Genomic DNA, 17,098 nt, shown 5'->3' on the forward strand with positions numbered 1-17,098 from the left:
GCAATGTTGGGGCTGGAGGACCTGATAGCAATGCATGTGCTACTACAACAGCAACAACAACAACAGGCAGCACAGAGGAGACGCAGGAGGAGAAGGAGGGCAAGGCAGGCCCAGCAAGCCCCACCAGCACAGCCAGTGCCACCACGCAGGCAGCCCCCAATCCCACGCATCAGAGCCAATCCAAACAACCTCACTGCTGAGCAGATCCACACCCTGTACCGTTTGGACCGGGACACCATCACCGCCATCGTAGACATGACACACAACGACATCGTCAGCATGATAGAAAGTCCAACCGCCATCCCCCCCCTACTGAAGGTAGTGGCTGTACTCCACTTCCTGGCCACAGGCACCTACCAGCACACAGTGGGGCACCTGCATGGCATTTCACAACCATTATTCTCACGAACACTCATCCAAGTGCTCGATGCCCTCCTCAAGCACACAGACGACCACATCTCATTACCACGGACTGCCCAGGAGATTGCAAACACCAAAGTGGGTTTCCATGCACTAGCCAGCATACCCGGTTGCATTGGTGCCATCGACTGCACCCATGTGGAATTGGTGGTTCCACGTGCCATGGAGGTACCGTACCGCAACCGGAAACAGTTCCACTCTATCAACGTGCAAATGGTCTGTGACTCCAACAAGATCATCACACATTGTTGTGCCCGATTCCCCGGATCAACCCATGATTCACTGGTCCTGAGGAACTCCACAATACCACGCTACATGGAGCGACATGCAGGCCCAAGATCCTGGCTACTCGGTGAGTGCAATGTCATGGAAGTGGGCATGGGAATGACGTACCAGTGCATACTCCACCTGGCAGAAAGGGGGGGTGGGATGATGCATACTCCACCTGGCAGAAAGGGGGGGGGATGATGCATACTCCACCTGGCAGAAAGGGGGGGGGATGATGCATACTCCACCTGGCAGAAAGGGGGGGGGATGATGCATACTCCACCTGGCAGAAAGGGGGGGGATGATGCATACTCCACCTGGCAGAAAGGGGGGGGGGATGATGCATACTCCACCTGGCAGAAAGGGGGGGGTGATGCATACTCCACCTGGCAGAAAGGGGGGGGGGATGATGCATACTCCACCTGGCAGAAAGGGGGGGGGGATGATGCATACTCCACCTGGCAGAAAGGGGGGGGATGATGCATACTCCACCTGGCAGAAAGGGGGGGGGATGATGCATACTCCACCTGGCTGTGAGTAACACAGAGAACGGATACAGAGGAAGGGCACTCACAATGCACACAACCCCTCTGCATACATAGGGTGATGGCATGCAAAACAGGCCATGGCAGCAATGAGCATATACTGGTTGCATTGTGTGAATCAATTAGTGCATGTAGAAGTGAGCCAAGGTAACAGTTCCATGCCAGCCATGGTGGAACATCATGTTCCTGATCAGACAACATGACTGACACATACATTCTCGCCTACATACAGGTGATGCAGCCTATCCCCTGAAGAGGTGGCTCCTCACACCAGTCCGGAACCCCCAGAACCAGCACGAGGAGGACTTCAACCGTGCACATACACGTACTCGTGTGGTCATAGAGCAGACATTCGGCCTCCTGAAGGCACGGTTCCGAAGCCTCAGCAGGTCTGGTGGGGCACTCCTGTATGGCCATGAGAAGGTGGCAAAGATCGTCATGGCATGTGTCATGCTGCACAATATGTGCGTCAGACGGAATGTGCCCCTGCCCCCTGACGCAGAACTGCAACCACCTGACGATGAGGATGAGGAGGGTGCAGATGGGGCGCCACCACATGGAGGAGGCGATGCACAGGAGGGGCGTGCCATGCGCCAAAGTATCATCGACCACTGCTTCTAGCACACACGGCTGGTGTTTATCGCATGGAGACTGCACTTGGGGCACTGTGTGTCTCTGGGACATGCACACTGTGGACTGTACACCAATAAAGCACACATACGCAATGAAAATGTCCACACATTTCTTTTTTTGAAAGAAAAAAGTGTATTGGAACTATGAACTGTCGTGTCACACCCCCTCCCACCTCCCCCCTGCACACCCCAACACACCCCCTCCCACCTCCCACCTCCCCCTGCACACCCCAACACACCCCCTCCCACCTCCCCCCTGCACACCCCAACACACCCCCTCCCACCTCCCACCTCCCCCCTGCACACCCCAACACACCCCCTCCCACCTCCCACCTCCCCCCTGCACACCCCAACACACCCCCTCCCACCTCCCACCTCCCCCCTGCACACCCCAACACACACCCTCCCACCTCCCACCTCCCCCCTGCACACCCCAACACCCCCCCTCCCACCTCCCACCTCCCCCCTGCACACCCCAACACACCCCCTCCCACCTCCCACCTCCCCCCTGCACACCCCAACACACCCCCTCCCACCTCCCCCCTGCACACCCCAACACACCCCATGTAGGTGTCAACAGATGCCTGTGACAGTGTCCACAGGCCGTCACAAGCCCCCTCTCCCGGCCCCCGGGGCACCCCTGGCTGTGGAGCGCAGGTTGCGTCCGGAACGTCGCACGGGGCTGCTCTGCGCAGAACTGGCAGTGGAGGATGTCCCTGGCTGCCCCTGTGCATGCAGCTCCTGTACTGTGTGGGTGAGGTCAGTGACCGCACGACGCAAGCCCGCAAGTTCGGCACAGATGTCCCTGGACATGGCCTGCATGGCATCCCTCAGGGTGGCAGTGCTCTGCGCCACTTCGGCCCTTAGTGTCTCCGTGGCCTGTTCAATGCTAAACCTAGCCCCCACACATTCCGCAACATGCTCATCCAGCATTGCGGACAGTTGATGCTGCCGTTGAGTGATGTCCTCGAGGGACTGCTGGCCGTGCTGGCCCATGGCCAGTGCAGGTGGAGTGATGGAGGGGCTGCTCCCCTCCTGTGGAGTGTGGACAGGGCATGGGGTGGAAGGCCACTCCTCTGCCTCAGTGTGCCCCTTTGTGTCACCCTCATGGGGGCTGGCGTCTGAGAAACAGGGGGAATGTAGTTGGTCAGTGGGGCTTCTGACCTCCTGCTCCATGTCCGAGTCAGAACATGCAGCTGTTGCAGCTGTCTCCCCGATGTTGCTGCTGGCCGCTGACCCCCTGCCTTCTGTGGCAGGCAATGTCGGTGGAGGTGGAGCAGCTGCTGCTGGCCTGCTGCCAACAGGGGTGCTTGCCGGTGGGACCTCCGGTATGCCTGCAGTGGGACCTGCTTGTCGTGGGGTCTGCCTCACTGCAGCTGAGGTTGAGGGTGCAGGGAGGTTGTTGTTGGACTTCGCTCTCTTCGGCGCAGGGGTGTCCTGGTCCTCTGGGTGTGATTCTGTGCCTGTGGTGGAGCAAAGGTGGGAGGGCGTTATTGATGGGTCTACGGACTTTTGAATGACAATGGTTGACATTATTTTGGCCAGTGGATGAGGCAGATTTCAGGCAGTGCCATGCAGGTTGTCTCCTTTTAGTGTGGTATGTGGATGCAGGTATGCGGGTGCCAGCAGTGTATGCAGGGTGGTGCTCGCATGTGGCTATGGGCAGTATTGATTTGTGTTGCATTTACACTCTATGGCAACCTTGTGCTACACATGATTGGACTGCTGTGACTATGGCATGTCTTGGCAACGCCTTCAATGGATTCCATGCCGATGGTGGTTGCACAGATCTCCTCCCACGGTTGGAGTTTCAGGGGGGATTCCGACCCTCCACCGGTTCCCTGGGCAAGGTTGCGGTTTGCTGAGATGACGGCTCTGACCCGTATGCGCAGGTCATCCCAGCGCTTCCGGCACTGCTGTGGGGTGCGGGGTACGGTCCCCACCGCGCTGACGCGCTCAGCCACCAGGGCCCAGATGGCCTTCTTCTTCCTGATTGCTGTCCTGGTCATTTCAGGGGAGAAAACAACACCTGCGTTGTCCTGCAGGGTCTCCGCTAGCATGCAGAGTTCCTCCCGGCTGAATCGCTCCTGGCGCTGGCGGTCACATGCCTTTTTCACGGATTTTGGCATTTTCGGGAACTTGGATGGGTGGGTGTTTGGTTGGGACAGGTGTCAGGGTTGGGTCTGGTGTTGTTTGGTAGGATGGCGATGGATTGTGTTTTTAAAGATGGCCGACGGGCTGCTTCCCGTTCCGGCGCGATGACGCTATTTCCGGTTTGGCCTTTTACGGCCGCCGCTAATTACGGTGGCCGTAAATTACGGTGGCCGCTACTTACGCTGGCGGAAGGGCACCTTGCTCGCTTAGCGATGCCGGTAGGGGCCTTTTCCGCCATGGCGTTAATTGCATTACCGCCATGGCGTAATGCTCGTGCGCGATGGGTCGTGATGTGGCGCTCTTTACGCCATCGTCCCACGGCGTAAACGTTCATTACGCCATGGCGGTAATGACGGGCGATTACCGCCAGGGTCGTAATGAGGCCCATAGTCACTGCTGAAGTTTCGGATGATCCTACAATTTCTTTTCGACAATCTCCTGGTGGATGTTTCATCATCGTCGGAATGGATTTCATTGTCTCTTGTGTGCTTGCGGTGAAGCGTCTCCTCAGGATAGTGTTCATCTCTTGACCAAGCACCATCATCTAAGTCTGTAGATGTGCTGGGTCTGCCTGTGTTGTTGGTTGTTCCCCTCAAATATTTTCTTGACCAAGTGTCATTGTGATTGTTTTTGGAAGTGTTCGGTCTGTAGTTGTCTTTGGTTATTTTCACAAGATCATCATGGGACCATCTCTTTCCATCGTCCAAAGTGACAGATTTTCCATGGCAATGTGCGACTCTTTGCGGGGACCTGAATTTGGATTCGCCCTTGAGTGTTTTCTTCGGTTCTCTGATGCAGACCCAGTCTCCTTCCTGAAGGAACATCTGTTTGGCTCCATTCCTCGAATCGTAATATGTCTTGTACTTCTTTTGCTTCTCCCTTATGGTTTCTTGGATTTGTTCCCTATTTATTTTCTGTCCCATGTTCATTCTAGCCTCACCAGTATCCATGAAGATCCACGCTGGTCTCAGTTGGTTGGTTGTGGTTCTGCCCCGCATCAAGGTGATGTGGTTGATGGATCTGCGTCTGAATAACTCTTGGAATTCCGCTAATGTGAACTGGGACCCGTTGTCAGAGACTATGTCCTTGGGGTCACCTTCCCTGTTAAATATTTCGGTTAAGAAGTCCGTGACCTTCTTTGTGGTTGCGCTGGTTTCTACCACACCCCATTCAGTCCATTTGGAGGTATAGTCTACGATCACAATGATGAATATTATCACTGCCTCTGGGCTTTCACAGGGGCCCATGATATCTATCGCCAGCTTCGACCACCAGTAGTTGTTCCTTATCCTGTTCTTTGTCAAACTCTTCCCAGATGTCCTTCGTGGGCCAGGTCGAGTAGTTTCCTTCTGAGTGCCACGGCTGGAATTACTCTATTTCCTCTGTAGATGTGATTTTCATCCATGGATATCTCGTCTTTAAAAGGTGCGAAGTTTGCTAACTCTTGTCCAACACCTATCCAGTCGTTCATCACAGCTCTTCTGATTTCCTCTTGTTCTGTGTCGGCTTTGGTGGTGCGTGTCCATTCATCGGCAGGGATAGCAGGATTTATGGTGGCTATGATGTCTTCATCTGGGTCTTCGGTCTCGACATCTTGTCTCTCTTGAATGGTGGGTAGTCTGGAAAGGCAATCGGCTACTTGATTTTGAGGACCAGGAGTGTAGCAAACCTGAAGGTTGTATTGCATGATGTCTAGAAACCAACGCCTGATCCTCAGTGATATAAGGTGTGGCATTTTGGATTGTAGGATGTTCACTAAAGGTTTGTGATCGGTCTTCAGGAGGATAGGCAGGCCCCAAATCAGGTTCCTGAAATGCTGTAGGGCCCATTTTACAGCCAAGGCCTCTCTCTCGATGGTGGAATAATTCAGCTCAGCACCTCTTAGCACTCTGGATGCAAACACTATGGTCACGGTGTTACCGTCCTGTTGTTGCTCTAGTACTCCACCAAGGCTGATCTTGCTGGCATCCACTGACACCATCGTCTTGGCTTGATAGTCAAACATGCTTAAAACTGGAGCTCGGTTGATGTCGGACTTGAGGTTCTCAAATTCGTTGTTACATCCTATGGACCACTCAAATCTGTTTGATTTTTTTATGAGGTTCCTCATATCTTTCGTCTTGTTGGCATAGTTACTCACGAATTTGTAGTACTCCGTCATTCCTAAAAAACTTCCCAGCTGGTCTTTGTTGGTAGGTTCAGCCAAGCTCAATATGAGGTTCAGGAGTTTTTTCTTGGGACGGATGCCCCTAGCGTCAATGGAATGGCCGAGGTAAGAGACTTGGCTGCACTTTATGTTGCATTTCTCCAACTTAAGGGTGAGTCCACTTTTTTGGATTATTCGCAAGACGCCCATGAGTTTGGCATCTTGTTCCTCCTCAGTTTTGGCTGATATGAGAATATCATCCTGGAAGCACTGTACTCCATTGAGGCCTCCAAAAAGATGTGACATGAGTCTCTGGAACACAGCCGCCGCTGATGCGAGCCCGAAGGGCATTCTGTTGAACATGTATGCTCCCAAAGGTGTGACGAAGGAAGTGAGGGCTTTTGAGCTGTCGTCCAAAGCAATCTGGTGGTATGCCGAGGAGAGGTCCAAGGTGCCGGTTCCATGGTCGAGAGAAGTTCGGATATGTTGGGAAGTGGGTGTCTGTCGACCCATATGTTTTTGTTCAGGTCCCTTAGATCAACACACTTCCGTATGGAATTGTCGGGTTTCTTTACTAGAACGATGGGGGGGAGCCATTCAGAACTCTCTATGGCCTGTATGATGTTTTCATTGCATAGACGTGTGAGTTCGTCTTTTAGTGCCGCTTTGGTCCCAAAGGGGACTCCACACACTCAATGGACCATGGGAACAGCACCTCTTTTTAGTATGATCTTATGCTGGAAGCCCTTGAGTAGTACGACTTTGTTGCAGAACACTTTGGGCAATTGCTCAGCCAAATTAGATTTGATGTCGGTGTTGCTTTTGAACACACTCAGCACAGGGATATCCTGCCCGGGGTGGATTCTCACCCGGAGAGCTGCTTGTTCCTCCCAACCTACCACAGAGGATCCATTCTTAGCTACAAACAACTTGCAGTATGTTTGTCTGTCATGAAACCTGAGTTTGATCCACGTGTAGCCAATGATAACAATAGGAGTGTTCCCATATCCTGTGGCTTTCACCAAGGATCTCTGTAGATTGTGGACTTTACCAGAAAGCACCTTCACAAATGTTTCAAGGTTCACCATGATATAAGGGGACCCTGTGTCCACCATCACCTTCAAGGGTATGTCGTTGACATACATGTTGACCCATGGACCGCTGGATTCTTGCAAAGAGGTGACAGTGAGGATTTGCACCTGTGGGCATGTTTGATTGATGGACAACATGCTGTCTGACATCTGGTCATAGTCCACAGTCTTCACAGATCCATATCTATTGAAGGGTCGTCTGTTGGTGTTGCCAGATCTTCCTGGTCTCCCTTGGGTGTTTCGGCAGACTTTGGCAAAATGACCGAACTGGTCACATTTGTAGCACTCAACATTATTAGCCGGGCACATCTTCCCAGCGTCGTGGCGTTTATACCACCCGCACTTCTGACAGCGTGTGGGGTTCTGGTTGTCATACGCTGGGACTCTCCCTCTTATGAAGTTTCCTCTTATGTTTTGAGGTGCATTCCTCACAGCTGCCACCAAGGTTCTGTCAAGGTCAGACTCAGAACTGCCTTCCATGGACTTCACCTCAACGCCCTCTTTTAGGACCAGTCTCTCCTTCATGCAACGGTCCCCAAATTCCATACTCCTCACTATTTCAGTAGCTTGGTCTAGAGAGGGATTCCTTGTCTGCCATAGTTTTTGTTGCATGCGGGGATCAGCTACATTGAGCACAAGCTGGTCTCTCAAGTATTCATCACCAACACCTGTGAAATCACACGTAGACATAAGCACTCTGAGGGAAGCTAGGTATGCATCAACTGACTCGCTCTTGGCTTGTTTCCGTGAAAAGAACTTTTATCTTTCCAGCACCACGTTCGTCTTGCTGCCGAAATGCTTGGTGAGCTTGGCCAAGGCAGTGTCAAACTTTCGATTGCCGTCACCCCTGCACCATCTGGCTCCGGGAGCACCCTGAATAGCCTCAGGCCTTCGGTCCCTATGCAGTTCAGGAAGGTCGCCTCCTTTAGGTCATCGTTGAATTTGCTCCCGCCAATCGCCCTGAGATATATCTGGAAGCTGTCTAGCCACTGCTCCCAAGGGCAGGTTGGGGTTCCAGGACAGGGAAGAAACTTCGTGGGGTGCGGCACGTTCTGCATGGCTGGCCTGTATGCGTGAGCAGTGTGGATAGATGGGTGGGGTGGTGCAGGGCACTGTGGTAAAGTTGTGCTGCCAGAGGAAAATAAGTTGTTGGGACAGCGATGTGATTAGTGTTACAGTGCCACTTAAGGGCTGGTCACTTTCTCCACCCAGCGTTCACAGCCACAGTGTGCCTTGGTACTGTGGACGACTTGGCTTGCGTGTGTTTGTCCAGTGCACCCTCAGTAGTGTGCTTGAGTGCAATTGTCTGGTGCACCCCCAGTTCAGTGTTGGCAGGACTCTCCAATCAAACTGGCTGTGGAGCTGGCTACAGTGCGGCGTTATGATATATTTATTTTATTTTTTTAACCGCTTCCGAGGCCGCCGAGCACAGCTGATGTGAAACGGCGGCGCCGTTGCCGTGGAAACAAAAGCAGGCCCAGGCAAAATGGCCGCACATAGGGCACGTAGTGAGGTCCTTTCCTCTGACGGCCATTGGTGTTGATTCATATGATGCGCGCGCGCACTGCGCCCGTGGCGGCCAAAGGGTATTAATGGCCCAAATTTTTAAAAAATGAATCGGTACATCTTGTCAATATTGCTGTGACCGCCGGGTGGCCCCTTCTCCCACAGGGCAGCAAAGCTGGGGAGGCAGGCGGGAGTGGCGGCGTGGAAGAGATGCCGGGGGCCGCCGGGGCCGCCGCCGTCGCTGGGGGTAGCAGGAACCGGACAGGGGAGCTCCGGGGGCCGGGTGATGCTCACCGTGGGAAGCCTCGTCGCCAATGTAATAAATTAAGAGGCTGATGTGGGTAAGTAACTGAGCCTTTATTTACGGCCCCGGAGGCGAGGGCTGTCAGTGGGGAATGAACGGGAATCTTCACCACGTTCCGGGTTGGAACGCGGGGGGGGGGGAACATTCTCTACTCCGCCGGAGTAGAGACAGTAATACATCATAACAGTCTCCCACCGGGTGTCCCCTAAGGACTCCACTGCGTAGGGCAGGGACAAAGAAAAGGGGACCTCTCAGATGGCTGAGGAGTCCCAAAAGCAATCACAGTCGAGTAAACCAAAACCTTCCTCTTCTAAGACCTAAAAATCTAGTTGGATAAGTCTTTTGTGGGTGGGAGTAAGAGTTGTGGTCCACCTGCTGCAAAGCAGGGTCACAGTGGTTCTGGTACCAAAGCCCTCACACTCCTGGCACTTGTTGGGACTGTGGGGCTCTGGATCACAGAAGGGGTGACCCCAAATGTAAGGGTAAGGCACTTCGAGTCCAGGCTGTCAGCCTGACCTACCCCTACTCCGTAGCTGAGGTGGAGGCCACTGTCATCCCCTCCTCTACAGGAATCACATTAGGTGCTCCTGTATAGATTTCCCTAGTGTCCCTTGGGGCCTGGGACCAGTACGCAGAAGTACTGGCAACAACAACACAGAACACCTGTAGGTTTTTGAGAAGTGTCCTCCTGAATGGCCAGCCTTCTACTGGTTTGAGAGACACTGGGACAAGCATGACAGTGGTCGACAGGACCTTGCTCAAGCCACAGGACTACATAGGAGCTCCTCTGCGAACTACCAGGTTAGCTGGTGGGCCTCCCAAATTATCGCCTGTAGCCTTAGTCAACATTATGATTGGAGACATCCTGGTTCAGGACAATGCACTTGCTAACATTTTGTTAGGAAATTGTTTGGTGGAATTTGGGATTATTACGGATGGTCTACCCATGACTGCTGCGGAAGTCACCCAATCACAGGTCACACCGGGTCCGACTGTGATTCCGGTACCCTCGCCGACGGGGAAACCCAATGCACAACGACGAAGGAAGAGCAAGAAAGTCACCTCTGCGAAAGGGACCCCTTCTCTTCCTGCTATTCCTGCAGCACCCATTTCTGATTCATGCTCCTGCCGGGCTGGATCCAGTGGGGACCCAAGCCTCAACTCATGTGGGAGAAGAGCCAGAAGACTCTCCTGTGGGAGAGGTACTCAACCCAGAGGACCACCCTGACCTTCAATGCTTGTTAGCTAAAGGGGGACCCTCCCGGGTGGACTTCTGTAAGGGTCAGAGAGATTGCCACTCTCTCAAGGGTCTGAGGAAACAGGCCCTGTCACAGGGGCAGGGAGAAGTGCCTAGGACATTCAGGATTTATTGGGAGTGTGAGCTCCTTGTTAGTGAACCCACTAAGCCTGAATTTGGTGGCCTCAAGAGGTTGGTGGCACCCCAGGTTTACAGGGCCTTTCTACTACAGTTGGGGCATCAGTTGCCCTTGGCTGGTCATATTGGGACTAAGAAGACAAGGGAAAAGATCTCTGCCCATTTCTACTGGCCCCAGATGGGAGTAGAAGTGGAGTCTCACTGCAAGACCTGACCGACTTGTCAGTTGTCTGCCAAGAATGGAGGCAGTGTTGTTGCCCCACTGCAGCCGTTGCCAGTGGTTGGCACACCATTTGACAACATTGTCAGTCCCCTTGACCCTCCCACTTCGGGTGGACATCAGTTCATCCTAGTCTTGGTTGATCATGCCACCAGGTAACCGGAGGCTATACCCCTTCGGACAGTTATGGCCAAGGTGGTTGCCAGGGCGCTTCTGGGCATTTTCACCCGTGTTGGATTCCCTAAGGAGGTTGTCTACGACTGAGGATCCAACTTTATCTCGAGCTACATGAAAACAATGTGGAAAGAGTGCAGAGATACTTACAAGTTCTCCACCTCTTACCATCCCCAGACCAATGGTCTGGTTGAGAGATTTAATAAAACTCTCAAGGGCATGCTAGGCACTTTGGAAGAGCCCCTAAAGAGGAAATGGGATCTCCTCCTGCCATGCCTGCTGTTCTCTTACAGAGAGGTACCTCAAAAGGGTTCTGGTTTCTTCCCATTTGAGTTACTCTTTGGACCTCCTTGAGGGGGCCCATTGCCCTGATCCGAGAAGGTTTGGAAGTCACCCCTGCAGGTCCTGCTAAGCAAGTGGGGGACTATGTGTTAGGACTCAGATGGAGGATAACACAGATGAGGGTCAGGCAACAGCAAATCTTAAGGCAAGCCAGGAACTAAACAAATACTGGCATGACCTTAAAGCGTCACAAGTGGTTTTGACTCCAGGACAGGAGATCCTTGTGATGGAGCCTACCAAGCCTAGAGCTTTGGCAGATCAGCGGACTGGACCCTTCAGGATAATCTCCCAGATAGGCGAAGTCAACTATCTGGTTGACCTGGGGGTCCCTGGGGTAGCCCCTCAGGTATTTCATGTTAACAGGCTGAAGACTTTCCACAGGCGAGCAGAAGTCTCATGTCTCCTGCTGGCTTCAGATCAAGAAGAGGATGAGAGTGAGCCCCTTCCTGATTTGCTGCATAGCAACCCTCAGGATGGCTCAGTGGAGGGAGTGCATCTCTCTCCCGATCTGACGACAGAGCAGCAGAAGACCGGCAGAGGTTTGCTCCGGCAGTATGCCTCTCTGTTTTCACTGACCCTAGATCTTACACCGTGGTGCAGGCATAAAATTGACACTGGTAACATTGTGCCAGCCAAAAGCAGGTGCTACCGTATGTCAGATACTGTTAAGAACCACATCCAGGATGAGGTCTCCAAGATATTGGATCTGGGTGTTATTGAACCTTCAACCGTCCTTGGTCCAGTCCAGTAGTCCTTGTCCCCAAGGCAAGTTCCCCGTCAGGTACCAAGGATTGGAGGTTCTGTGTGTACTATAGAGGAGTCTATGCCGTCACCAAAACTGACGCACACCCATTGCCCAGGGTTGATGAGCTTGTGGACACCATAGGTGCTGCCCGATTTGTGAGCACCTTTGACCTTACCTCAGGCTATTGGCAAATAGCTCTGATGGACCATGCCAAGGAAAAGACTGAGTTCTCAACACCTGAGGGGCTCTAGCAGTTTAGAGCCATGCCTTTTGGGTTGAAGAATGCACCTGCCACTTTCCAACGTTTAGTCAACCATACACTCAGTGGGCTTGAGGCCTTTTATGTGGCCTACTTAGACAACATTGCTGTCTACAGTTACACTTGGGAGGAGCATTTGACTCACTTGGATAAAGTGTTTTAAGCCTTGAAAAGGGCTAACCTCACTATCACGGCCACCAAGTGCCAGATAGCTCAGGGGAAAGTCACGTATCTTGGTCATGAGGTAGGAGGGGGTCAAATCCAACCTCTCCCAAGTAAAGTTCAAGATGTACATGACTGGGAGACTCCCACTACTCAACCCCAGGTGAGAGCCTTCTTGGGCCTCAATGGGTCTTATCACAACTTCATGGGAGTCTATGATACTATAGCTGCATCCCTGACAGCTCTGACTTCACCCAAACAACCGAGGAAGGTCATTTAGACAGAAGACTGTCAGAGGGCCTTCAATGGCTTGAAGGAAAGTCTGTGTAGGGCACCTGTGCTGTGTGCGCCTGATTCCAGCAAGCCCTTTATCGTTCAAACTGACGCCTGCGACACCGGAATTGGAGCTGTGTTGTCCCAGTTGAATGACAAAGGAAGAGAACATTGAATCATATTCATCAGTAGACAACTCAAGGGTAGAGAACTTAGGTGGGCTACTGTTGAAAACAAATGTTTTAGCATAGTTTGGAGCCTTAGGCGTTTTAGGCCCTACCTTACGGAGTCTACCTTCAAGGTCCAAACCGATCATAAGCCCTTAAAATGGCTTATGCAGATGAAGGGTGAGAATCCGAAACTGCTCAGGTGGTCCATTAGCCTGCAAGGGCTAGACTTCACTATAGAGCATAGACCATGGAAGAGTCATGATAATGCAGATGGCCTTTCCAGAAGGTATGTTGACCGTCTGGATGAGGGTGTCTATCTCGTGGGAGAATACGCACCCTAATCTCAGTCTGGGGGGGCCAACTGTGATGCTGGAAATGCATCATAGGGACAGGGCCTCTGAATCCTTGTCCTTTATTGCTTTATTATGTATGTTCTGACTTGTTTTCCGTGCAGGAATTCATGTGGGACTCCTGGCGGTGCAGCTCTTCCTGTATTTGGTTTGGTGAACAGACCCTTGGGATACCCTTATGGCACCCATGGGTGGGAGTAGGACCAGCTTGGCGCTGGTCCACCGTGGTTAGCTCCACCTGTTAACCTGTTAATCCTGTTAACACTCACAAACTTAGGTGACCTCTCCACTGGGTACCTGATATGCATTACTGTGTTCACTGTGCTCTGAATTTGTGGTAAACTAAGGCATGCTGCTCTCTTCCTGCCCGCTCTTGCTTGTCCTACCCCCCCACTCCCTCCTATCCCATGGTGCTCTCTATCTCACCTATCTTTTCTAACTGCTTCTCCATTGACTATCCTGCTCTCCTCACTAAATCTGGTAGGAAAAAGTTTAAAAAGGACATCCTGGTCTCCAACCAAGGCCTCCGTATCGCTGAGACCTACACCAGTGCTTCCTTTAAGGAAACTCTCACTGACATCCTCTTTTTCGTGCCTTCACCTGACCTATGGCGCCTTCATATGGTCTCTGTGCTCTCTCCTTTCTCCTCTTCTCCCATTAATGCTGGCACCCGCTGGGACGTTCTCTTGGCTTCCTTCCACTCCTCTAAGGCCATCATTAATGTCTACGCTAATGGGACCGTCTTGGTCGAAGGCCCTTAGGCCAATCTTCACCTCTTTGATAGACGCTTCCCGCGCCTCATCAACTTCCTTTCCTCACCTGCTGTCCCCCCTCCTCTGTCCTCGGCTACCTTGCCTCTACCCTCCCTCCCTGCCCCCTCCCGTGCTCCTTCTTCTCCTCTGCAGGGCATACCTCTGATCTGTACCCCTCCCCGGAAGTCCTTCAAAGATGGCAACCTTCTCCACATTGCCACTCTTAACTCTCGCTCTGCTGTCAAACATTCCTCTGATATCTGCCGCCTTCTTGAGGAATTGGACCTTGACGTACTCGGTCTCACTGAGACATGGTTCACGGCCAGCTCTGTCACCAGCTTTGACACACTCCTACCTGACGGCTACAAGATCCTCTCCGTGCCCAGGCCCAACCCAACGGTACTGGGGGGGGTGTGGCCCTTATCTTCCCTGAGTGGATTCCTGCCACTCTTATTCCCACGCAGACCTACTCCTCTTTTGAATGTCTTGTCTGCCGACTCTCTCTCTCTCTCCTAGCCATTCCCTTACCGTGGCTACTATCTATCGGCCACCTGGTCAAATTTCCTCCTTCCTCTCCGAGTGGGCATACCTCTCCTCCCTACTCCTGTCCTCAACCACTCAACTCCTCTTTCTTGGAGACTTCAACATCCACCTGGATGCCTCCTGTCCCCCTTGTGGAATCTTTTGCGACCTCTGCGACTCTCTCTCACTCTCTATTCTCCCGTCTGGGCCAACCCATTCTGCTGGGCACACTCTTGATGCCCTGATCTCTTCTGACCTTCCCCTCTCTGTCCCTCTCTCCACCCCTCTCTCCTGGAGTGATCACTTTCTCCTCTCCTCTCACCTCACCCTCCCTACCCCTCAGGCAAAGCCACCCTCATCACTGCCATCTTCCTTCTCGGTCATTCGACCCATGAAGCGTGTGTCAGTTGAGGCTTTCGCTGCCACCTTCTCGCCCCCTCTTCTCCCCTCGGCTGACTCCCACCCTGACACAGCCCTCTCCACTCTCTACTATGCTATATCTGATACTCTTGATATCCTTGCCCCTGTTATGAGAATCCGCCTGAAGCCCAAAGCCAAATGTAACTCCTGGTATGACTCGGATCTCGTCACCCTTAAACGCTTGTGCAGGGTGGCAGAGAGGAAATGGCATGCTTCATGTTCATCCTCTGACAAACTGGCCTGTCGCCTGCTCCAAAGGCAATACCGGCTCTCCGTTCTCACCAAGAAGAGAGCCCTTATCCAAGCCAGCATCACTGCAGCATCTAACAATTCGGCTGAACTCTTTCAAATCTGCAAGGAGCTGGCCAAACCTGCTGCAGTCTCTACCTCTCCTGTCCCCTCCCAGGCCCTCTGTACGGCACTGGCCTCTCACTTCATTTCAAAAACTCACTCTCCTCCCATCACCTCCCCCGCTCTATTCCCTGCCCATCCTCTGGCCCTTCTGCAGCCACCCCTCCTCTCTCCTTCTCTGCCTTTCCCCTTTTTTCTGCTGATGAGGTTTCGAGACAAGTCTGATCTATGAAAGTCTCGTCAACACAGGTCCACCCCTGCTCCTCCAAAACTATTAAGGACCACATCGACTCCTTGGCTCCTGCCCTTGCTGACTTCTGCAATCACTCCTTCGCCTCTGGAGTCTTCCCATCCCCTCTCAAGCACTCCCTTGTGCACCCCCTTCTTAAGAAACCCTCTTCCGACCCGTCCTGCCCAGCTAACTATCGCCCTATCTCTATCACTCCTTTCCTGGGCAAGCTCCTGGAGAAACTTGCCATCTCCCAGCTTAATCTCCATGCTGAATCTGTCGGTAGCCTTCATGACCATCAGTCTGGCTTCAGAGCTGCCAGAAGCACGGAAACTGCTCTCCTGAACATCCGTGAGGACCTGCTCTCGAACCTTGACTCTAACATTCCATGTGTTCTCATTTTGCTTGATCTCTCTTCTGCCTTTGATACTGTCAACCATACCATCCTGCTTAACCGTCTCCGTGATAACCTGGGTATCAGTGGTCAGGCTCTGGCTTGCCTGACCTCTTTCCTCTCAAATCGACCCTCCCAGGTCCAACTAGGGTCTTTCCTGTCTGACATCTTTTTCTCTACCTGTGGTGTCCCCCAGGGTTCTAACCTCTCTCCCTGGCTGTTCAACCAGTATCTGGCACTTCTCGCCCACTGCATCGCTGCTCTCTGCCCCGACTTTCATTGCTATGCGGATGATTCCCAGCTCATTTTCAGGCTACCCTCGGCCTCCTCTTCTCCTTCCCTCATGTCTGACTGTCTTTCTGCTATCCAGGAATGGTGTGCCGCTAACGACCTCTGCCTTAATGCCAGTAAGACCGAGATTCTACTCATCGGCACACCCACTCCCTCCTTCCCTGCAGCTCTCTGGCCGGCCTCTCTTGGCCCTCTTCCTGCTCCTACCTGCAAGGCAAAAAACCTCAGGGTCATCTTCGACTCCACACTCTCCTTCTCTCCTCACATTTCTGACGTTTCTAAGAAGTCACACTACCAGCTGCACCTCCTCAGAGGTATCCTTCCTTTCCTCTCCTTCCCCCAGAAGCTCACTGTCTCCAGAGCCCTGGTTCTCTCGAAGCTGGACTACTGTAACAGCCTCTATCTAAATCTGCCTGCCTCTACTCTCCGCCCTCTGCAACTCATCCAGAACAGGACTGCGAGACTTGTCCTTGGCCTCAAGCCCAGGGACCGTATCTCTCCAGGACTGAAATCGCTTCACTGGCTCCCTGTGGCTGCGAGGATTAAGTTAAAAACCCTCTGCATTGTCCACAAGGCCTTCTGGGGCCTGGGTCTAAATTACCTTCAACTCTCCCTTCCTAAATATCTTCCTTCTCGAGCACTTCGCTCTTCCGCCTCCAACTCCCTCAGGGTCAGCCGCTTCTCCAAGCAACGAGTTGGGGGGAGATCTCTCTCCGCAGCAGGGGCCTCCCTCTGGAACAGCCTTCCTGCCCCCCTGAAACTTGAGGAGAACCATCTCCGGTTCCAGAAGCACCTCAAAACCTTCCTCTTTGCTTCTGCTTTCTCTCTCCCTCTCCCTTGCTAAATCACTGAAACTGTACTGAATCAGCAACTGGGCCACTCACCAATCTCGGCCCTTGGCCCAGCCACTCTCCCCTGCACTGCCTTCCTGGAAACCCCTGCACTGCGGGACTGTCTCTGTATCCCTACAGCCCCCCTTCCCAGCACTTGTCTGCACTTATCTT

This window comes from Ambystoma mexicanum, chromosome 1q (assembly GCF_040938575.1).
Source record: "Ambystoma mexicanum isolate Mex_15411 chromosome 1q, UKY_AmexF1_1, whole genome shotgun sequence".
Taxonomy (NCBI): Eukaryota; Metazoa; Chordata; class Amphibia; order Caudata; family Ambystomatidae; genus Ambystoma; species Ambystoma mexicanum.